The 8,134-nt window shown below is 44.1% G+C and overlaps 2 pseudogenes; one reads left to right on the forward strand and one right to left on the reverse strand.

The window, feature by feature from the left end:
• The window catches only part of LOC125554714, a 77,889-nt pseudogene extending 77,038 nt beyond the window's left edge, over window positions 1-851 (forward strand).
• Window positions 852-7,212: 6,361 nt separating this feature from the next.
• Window positions 7,213-7,929, reverse strand: LOC125554715 (annotated as a pseudogene).
• Window positions 7,930-8,134: the final 205 nt, after the last annotated feature.

Here is an 8,134-nt window from a genome sequence, read left to right on the forward strand (position 1 = left end):
TGGTTTGTGACCTGTTTCTTGTGATGTTGCAGGTACAACATTGAGCGCCAACCTGCTGCTTACTACACCATAGCGTCTTTGGCAAGTTCTAGAAGTAGGTGATCACGTCTACCGGCTTTGTTATCAACCAAGACACTGAGTATCAAGGGGAAGGCCTGATGTTTGAGCTAAAGGCAAGCTCCTATGAGAACTCAAAAATCCATTATGTGCATGTTATGATGGATGATGGGTTGTTTGATTATAGTTGCCACTACTTTGAGATGAATGGCCTGATTTGTGCACATATAATAAGGGCAATGGTGCATCTGAATGTTGAAGAAATTCTGCGGCAATACTTGTTGGAGAGGTGGTCTAAAGCAGCCACAACAAGCATGGGCAGGACTGGCCGATTGCTGGACTTCGGGCATCCCTCACCGAACACGCTGAAATACAACTCCTTGTGTCGAAGGTTGACATGGCTTTCCTCTAGTGCATGTTGCAATGATGATGCCTACAAGATATTAGATGAAGCAATAATTCTTCTTGACCCTGCCATAGTAGCGGCAAAGAGAGGAGCACTGCTAGGACAACAAGCAACACAGCACAGTGAACCCTCAACACCACTCACTGCCGCAAAGGGAACATTGAATGCCGACCTACCACAGGCTCAAAGCTCAGAGATGCTACAAAACGTAGCTCGTGTCCCTAAGAAAGGTCGGCCAACTGAAAGAGAGAAGAGAAAGAAAACACTGGTAGAGCAACGAGACAATGAGCAAAAAAAGAAGGTGAAGCTACAAGAGAAGAAGCCTACGGCAGCAGGAAAGCCAAGAGCTGGAAAAAGGATTGTCCACTACAAGTACTGCCATGAATAAGGACACAATATTCAGACATGTGGGCCACTAAAAGCTGCAATGGAGGCGGCAACACCCCCTAAATGCCAGTTCTGCTCTGAGGTTGGACATGCAGTCCCAGCTTGTCAATACATGAGAGACGTGAAGGCAAGTGACCCAAACATTTCCCAAGCAACGCAACTAAAGCTCTAGAAAAAGAGATGAGAGAAATAGGGGGGAAGATCCTCCTAAGAAAAATGTTTTTCATTTGGGAGAAGATCCCCCATCAGCCAGCTTTGGGTGTTTCGTTTTCATCTCCTAAGGAAGCTGTACTTGCTCCCTGTGTTTGAGCTACATTTCTAACTTCTTTTTTGCAAAAATTGATGATGTGCAAGCTTTAATTTCAATTTGAAACATGTGTTATGTTTATTCCATGTAGTTGCTTGGGTTTGGGATATACAACCTCACTGTTTCTATGCATATACATCCCATATTAATCCATATTACATGAAAAAAAGCTTGTGTGGTCTCACCGGTTGGAAAAAAAGATAATGTTTTCCTGTTAGATGAAAACATGATATTCACACGAAGGGCACTTTTCATTTTGGTTATGTTACAAGATGTATTCATGTTACAGGAACATGAGCACTTCTCATTTTATGTTATAGGGACATGATATTGTGATGAGAAAATGCCTTGAGTTCATCATTTTGCTAGTGTAACTAAAAAAATGTTATGGAGATGATGATCATTATAGAAAATTTTGACATTTTTCTAGTAAAAGATTTCTAATGCAACAAATGGCTCGAATACAACACCAGTGTGCAGAAAAAAGAACACACTTTCAGGAAAAGGTAACAACTGCCATTGGAATCATGTCTACATTATATATAGGTGTGCAAAAACACCAAATCAGTAGTGAAACATCATGTCTCCACCATACAAAATTGAGGGATAAACTTTCGAAGAACTTTCGTTTCGTAGACTACTAGAGAGCTCGATTACAAACATGTCGCACACACATGCACCGCAAAAAAGAGGTCAAAACTACTAGAGAAGTCTTGTTGCGGTTACCATCAATCTATGAGTTTTTCTGCAATGCTTGAACCTCATCCTCTGAGTTAAGGGTGTTTTGAGGGCGCTTGAAAAACTTCGCTGCAATGTACTTCCAGAAATTGAGCAACGATTTTGCATACTAAGCATACACAACAAGAGAAAAAACACATTGTGAGACACTACTAGCAGGGGATGAAAATAAAGGTGGGTAATAACATAAAATTTCATAAATATATGATAGCAGTCAACTACTAGAATTTATTTACTAATAGTGTTTCATAGGTTGCAAAAGAAGAAAAATAAAATAAATGATTCTGAGTCGTACTGTATTGAATGGCTTCATCCCCCTCGCAGTTAAATTCTCCAAGTATAGAATAGCAAAGATGTCGCAATCAAATCTGCCATGGAAATAGGATGAAGAGGAAACATGAGATCACAAATAAGAGATGAAAATACTTCCTAAACAGGTTGTAAAGTTCCAAAAATCCACAAATGAATAAAATAGAAAAAAAATTGTACAATGTTGATTGCTGCTGGTAGCTTGGTGGACTGAACATCTCAAATGTGCCAAAATCTTGCTTCCATGGGTTAAATTCTCTGACTAGTGCTTTGAAGTTTGTTATCTGGAAATGTCGAATTGATTGGAACTGCAACATTGATTTGAAAAAACAAAAAGGGAAAATAACATAAAAAAGATGTGTTCAACTCCATACTAGATTGCCACAAGGCTTCTCAAGGATGCTGACATAGTCAGGGTCTAAGCTCCTGGAGTCAAAGACATTAAACTGTTTTTTCATGAAATTTACAACAACAATTTCCCAATGATCTCTTTGGACCATGGTGAAGAACAGCTACAAAAATTAAAAAAATTAGATAAATAAAACGGAAACATTGTTGCGCTACAAGAAAAAGTTTACTTGATCAAATTCCATGATGTCATTATTCTCGCAGACCCTGGTCAAATCTCAAATGCAGGAACTTGTGTTGAATGAACTTGGATCAACACAGAGCTTGGTCTGTATGAAAAGCAAAAAAATGGTCACAACAAAAAGGTGAAAACTTAGTAACTATCATGTAAAAATCTACTATGTTGCGGGTGGAAAACTCAAGTGACAAAAAAGCAAACAAAAACATGTTAGTTAACTCACAGCAACATGTTGTGAGAACGCAAATTTCCTTGGCTTGGTTGAGTTGCACGTTTGCTGAATGTTGAAACTTTCAATGTAAAGTGACATCACCGCATTATTCAAATGTGCGTGCTTTTTGAGCTCATTACTGAAATGTTTGAAGGAAATATCAAAACCACCTATCCTGATAAATGCAGGGCTATTTGTTGCAAAAAGAAACAATATCTCGGTTAGGAGGTGTCGATAAAAATGGATGGATTTTTTCTCTCAACACACATATAAAAAGTGCAAAAAAACACTTACAGAGGCTCGCCTTCGAGTGGGTCCTTATATGATAATTAGTACAATAGTAGCTTTGGTATATGACATCTTCTATTGCATCAACTCTTATCTTCTTCATCTTTTGCAACTTGCGTGCGCTTGGTGCGGGCGGTGCAACTCCCTTAAGTGTAGGCTTCTTCCCATCATGGCTTTGACTGCTGCTGACTTCAACCACCTCCTCCTTCTCTCTTGTCTCATCAACACCTGCTTCTGCAACAAAAAAGGAAGAGAAAGCAATAAGAACTTGTGAGTAACAAATTGGAGCATTGATGTACTGAAGTTCCAAAAACAGATGATGATATGTTGCGTAACAAAAAGTTGCGGGGATGACTTGTAAAAACCTGCAGGGCTAGTCGATAACGGGGGATATGTTGCGAGGGAGGTCACATCATAAACTGGACCAGTTGAACTGCCAGTAGAACTATCAAATAAAGGACTTCTCGCTCGAATCTCCAAGAAAGAGTCCACATTAAAAAGACCAGATGATCATGCAGGTGAATTACTAACTTGTCATGGATCTTGAAAAAGTAAATCGTCGCCACTTCCAGGTTCAAATAAGCCAAATGAAGGCCCATCTTCAAGTGTCCCTTGCCTCCTTGTCAAATTCACAAATGGGGAGCTTGGGCTGCGAGGCGACTTCTGTTCAATGTTTACCTTGCTACAAGAATCTTCTCCCTTTGCATTGCTATGAACACTTCCATTGTTGTGTTCACTCTTCTGGCCTAGGACAACGTTTGTGTGATCCACTTCAGCTACTGGATCCCCACTCTTTGTGCCTTCTGGTGGCTTAGGCTGCTGCGGAAAAAATTCAGTGGCACTGCATGTAGGGGTTGTGGTAGTCCCATGCACGCCATCTTGTTTCTTAGCCTTCCGCGAAGAAGGTTTGGTGGCAACGGCTATAGAGGTTATTGTATTCCCGTGCACGCCATCTGGTTTCTGAGGCTGTTGCGGAGAAGATTCGGTGGCAGTAGCGGTTGCTGTAGTCCCATGAACGCCATCTGGTTTCTTAGGCTGCTGCGGAAACAATTTAGTGGCATCACACATGCCTGTAGTGGGAGCTCCTGATACACTGAAATTGACATCTGCCACTTCGTCTTTGTCCTCATCCCTCCTGGATCCAGCTTCGACTGCCTCAAAAACATTAGGCCCATGCGTTTGCAATACATGACCTGCAACACCCTCCCAAATGAGCTTAACGCGGCATTAAGTTCTGTAGCATGTAGCTCTTTGTGCTTGTTGTATATGTCACGAAGATGTGGGGGCAGCTGTGAATGAACAAAAATGAACAAAAACAAAAAAAGATGAGTGCAGGAAAAGGACATTAGTTGTTTGTAAGTAGTTTTGACATGGCACTCATGCAAGATATGGATACAAGAAATGTTGTATGGCTCTCACCTCTAACTCATCGAATGTAGGCAATGCAGGTAGCCAATCCTCCAAAGATCTGCGCACATCATCACCATCCCCCATGTTATCCAGAGGTGGCTCGTGCACAGTCTCTTCTCTGCCATCAGTACCCTCCATACCACCCTTAGGTTTTTCTTGAGAGCCCACATTAGCTCCCCCTTTGGATTGGCTTGTGTGTGCAAGCTCTCCGGCACATCCATAATGGGTTTTGCGGAAGCAACATCTCCGCCTTGGGTATTTGTTTCCGGCATATCCTCTGTGACAATGCCTTGTATTGATCTTTGGGCAAGCTGATCTACATATGACATAAACTTGGGTGTTGCATACGGTGTACTAGAGTTGAACTGCATTTGAAAAAGTGAAACAAGGATTAAGAAATTTGCAAAGAAAACAAAAGGTCATGTTTCCAAAAAATCAAAAAAATAAGTTACTTACAAGGCGCTTCCCAAATCCATCATCTAGTGTGTCGACTGCAACAACAGCGGTGAAGTCCATTTCATGAACAAAACAAGCTCGTCGCAATGAGTAGTCGATGTTATGATCAACTATGCATGCTCTTGGAATGTAGAGGTGGTCCATGTAAATTACCTGCAAACACAAACAAAAAGAAAAACGGAACATGAGCGCCTGTAAAAGATTGTTGTCCCAGAAAAGAATATAGAATTGTTATGGGAATGATGGTCTGTATCGGAAGCATCGGTAGACAGCCGCCAATCAGGAATTTCCCTTTACCTTTAGACCTCTTACCCTGGTACTTTTTAACTTCCTTCATCACATCGGACAGAATATGCTCATCCCATTCTAACTCATGGACAACACTCATGTCTCGTAAGGTGTGGAGATAATCAAGACGGACCATGTTTCCTATCCCGGGAGTTAGGACCAATGATAAGCACACTAAAACCCATGACCTACTAATGGTATCCTCATCGTCATCATCCCCTTTTGATAGAACAACTTTTGTGGTGGCTATCGGAGCCCTATGAACACCCAAATACACATTTCGGAAATCTGATTTGCCTCTCTTGCCGAATCCTAATGGCCTACTACCAGAAGGGACATTGAAAATCTTCTTAACCATGTCTTTTGTGAAGTGTATTTCCTTGCGATCATTAATCCTACGTAGAAACATGAAAAGGAAATTAGTAGATGTTGCAAAAAAGAGAAAAATGCTATCAACAGACTAAAAATAGAAAAAACACATGGTTAAATGAAGATGCTCAAAAGAAACATACTTGAGTAGATGCTCCTTGGGGTCGATACTCATAACTATGAAATCCAGAAGCCCTTCTGGCGGAGGAGGCATAGGAGATATGTGCAACAAATCCCCAAAGCTGCACTTGCTTAGTACATCTCTCTTCTTCCCTTGGATGGAATTACCTATGTCGCGCAACCACTTTGCTGACCATCGGGTTTGGTAGATGGCCATGCTGCGAAACAAAAACAAAAATAAGTCGAGCTTTGATGCTATGAAGCTACAAGAAACACAACTACAAGAATAAGAAAAAATAAAATAAAATAAATGAGCTGTCCATTTTAGCTCCAGGAAATAAAACAATAAGCTCCAGGAAAACCAATTACTGCCTTCATTCGTGCAACTCGCATAGCTTGTGCATCCATTTTAGCTATAAAAGCAGAATGGACAGGAAACCCCAGCAACCTCTCACAAGTCTCACCCGCTTCATTTGAACAATAATGAACTATAGTGAACTCCAAAAATGCAACACTAGCAAGCTCTCACAACTCTCAGCATTTTTCATAGACTGTTGCAGAAAAAATGTGGTTCTGTCAAATCTGAAACATAATCTATGATGCTACACGCAATCCACTGCTACAAAAAATTCACATAACACATGAAGGGATACAGGGAGAAATCAACTGCATAAATCAAAAACTTTGCTATGGCCTACACAGAATTTTCCCTATGAAAGAGATAAGTAAGTTCAACAATGTTATGAGATGCAAAAATTCTGAAACTCTACAACCCCAGCAAAAAAATGTTATGAGCTCCTGCAACGCCGGCAATTTCCGGCCTCCCACTACGCTGGCGACCACCTCTTCCTACTACACCGGCGACCTCCTCCTCCTAGTACAAAACTACCACCCATGTAATCCTAGAACAACAGCGGAGCACCACAAATCTCCACCGCACCAAAAAAAGCCGCCGCGACGGCTCACTGCCACCAGCGCCCACCACCGCAACGGGTGCACAAACCCACCGCCGTCCCTATAACCTTATCCCTCGATCACACGACGGCCAGACAAAATGGAAGGAAATATTGAAATCACGGGGATCCGAGGGAGATTTCTTACCTACTTGGGTTGTCAACGACCGCCGCTGCTCCCAAAGATGCCGTCATCGTCACGGCAGTAGGTTAGCCCCGGCCGCGCCGCCGCCCTCCTAGATCCAGACCTCGTTGCCTCTCCCAAACCCGTGAGCACACGCTGTGGCTTCAGCTGCAGGGGCGTTTTCTTGAAACAATGGCTCTGTTTCAGGGGCACATTCCAACAATGACAGTGTTGTAGTGCACAATATTAGGCGAGACCCCACGGCCTCGCATGAGGCACAGCAATCGGTAGGCCTCCCGGAGCTGCTTCTTGCGGCAAAGGGTGTTGAGTATGGTGGTGTATGGCAGAGGATCGGCAGGGATGCCCGTGTGCAGCATTTAATCGAGCAGGGTAGTGGTAGTGTGGACCTGGCCGCAGCGGCAGAGCGACTGGGTAAGCATGTGGAAGGTGTGGGCGTCTGGCGACACGTGGAGGGAGCATGGGCGGTGGAAGAGCGATAGCAACACGGCGAGGTGGCTGGAGCGGGCGGCGGCCTCGATGAGAAGGTTGTGAGAGGCGAGGACGAGCGACGCCGGCATGGGGAGGCGGGATGAGACGAGCCGGAGGAGATTGAGCGTGAACGATAAGTAGGCGGCATGGAGGAGAGGAGGCAGAGGAGAAGCTGCGGGTGGAGCGACAGGGGGCTGGGGCCGGCGACGAAGAGTGTGTTGAAGGTGGACAGGAAGAAGTGGGGCAGGCGGCGGAAGCGGAGGACGGAGAGGCGTAGTGGGAGGAGGAGCCGCAGGGAGGGCCGGGATGGGAGGCGGCGGAGCAGGGCGAGCGCGTGGGAAATGTGGTCGCGGCAGCCAGAAAAAATGGGGGAAAGGAGGAGAAATCACCGGGGGAGATCCGTACCTGCTTGGGTTATCGGCGGCCGCCATTGCTCCCGAAGATGAAGTCGTCATCATGGAGGTAGGTTAGCCCCGGCCACGCCGCCGCCCTCCCAGATCTAGACCTCATCGCCTCTCCCAACCTAGCAAGAACACGCTGCGGCTTCAGCTACAGGGGCGTTTTCCCAAAACAATGGCTTTGTTTCAGGAAATGGTTGGGGTGAATTGGTCGGTTTCAGAAAACGAACGCGCGTGA

The sequence above is a fragment of the Triticum urartu genome, chromosome 4 (genome assembly GCF_003073215.2).
Source record: "Triticum urartu cultivar G1812 chromosome 4, Tu2.1, whole genome shotgun sequence".
NCBI lineage: Eukaryota > Viridiplantae > Streptophyta > Magnoliopsida > Poales > Poaceae > Triticum > Triticum urartu.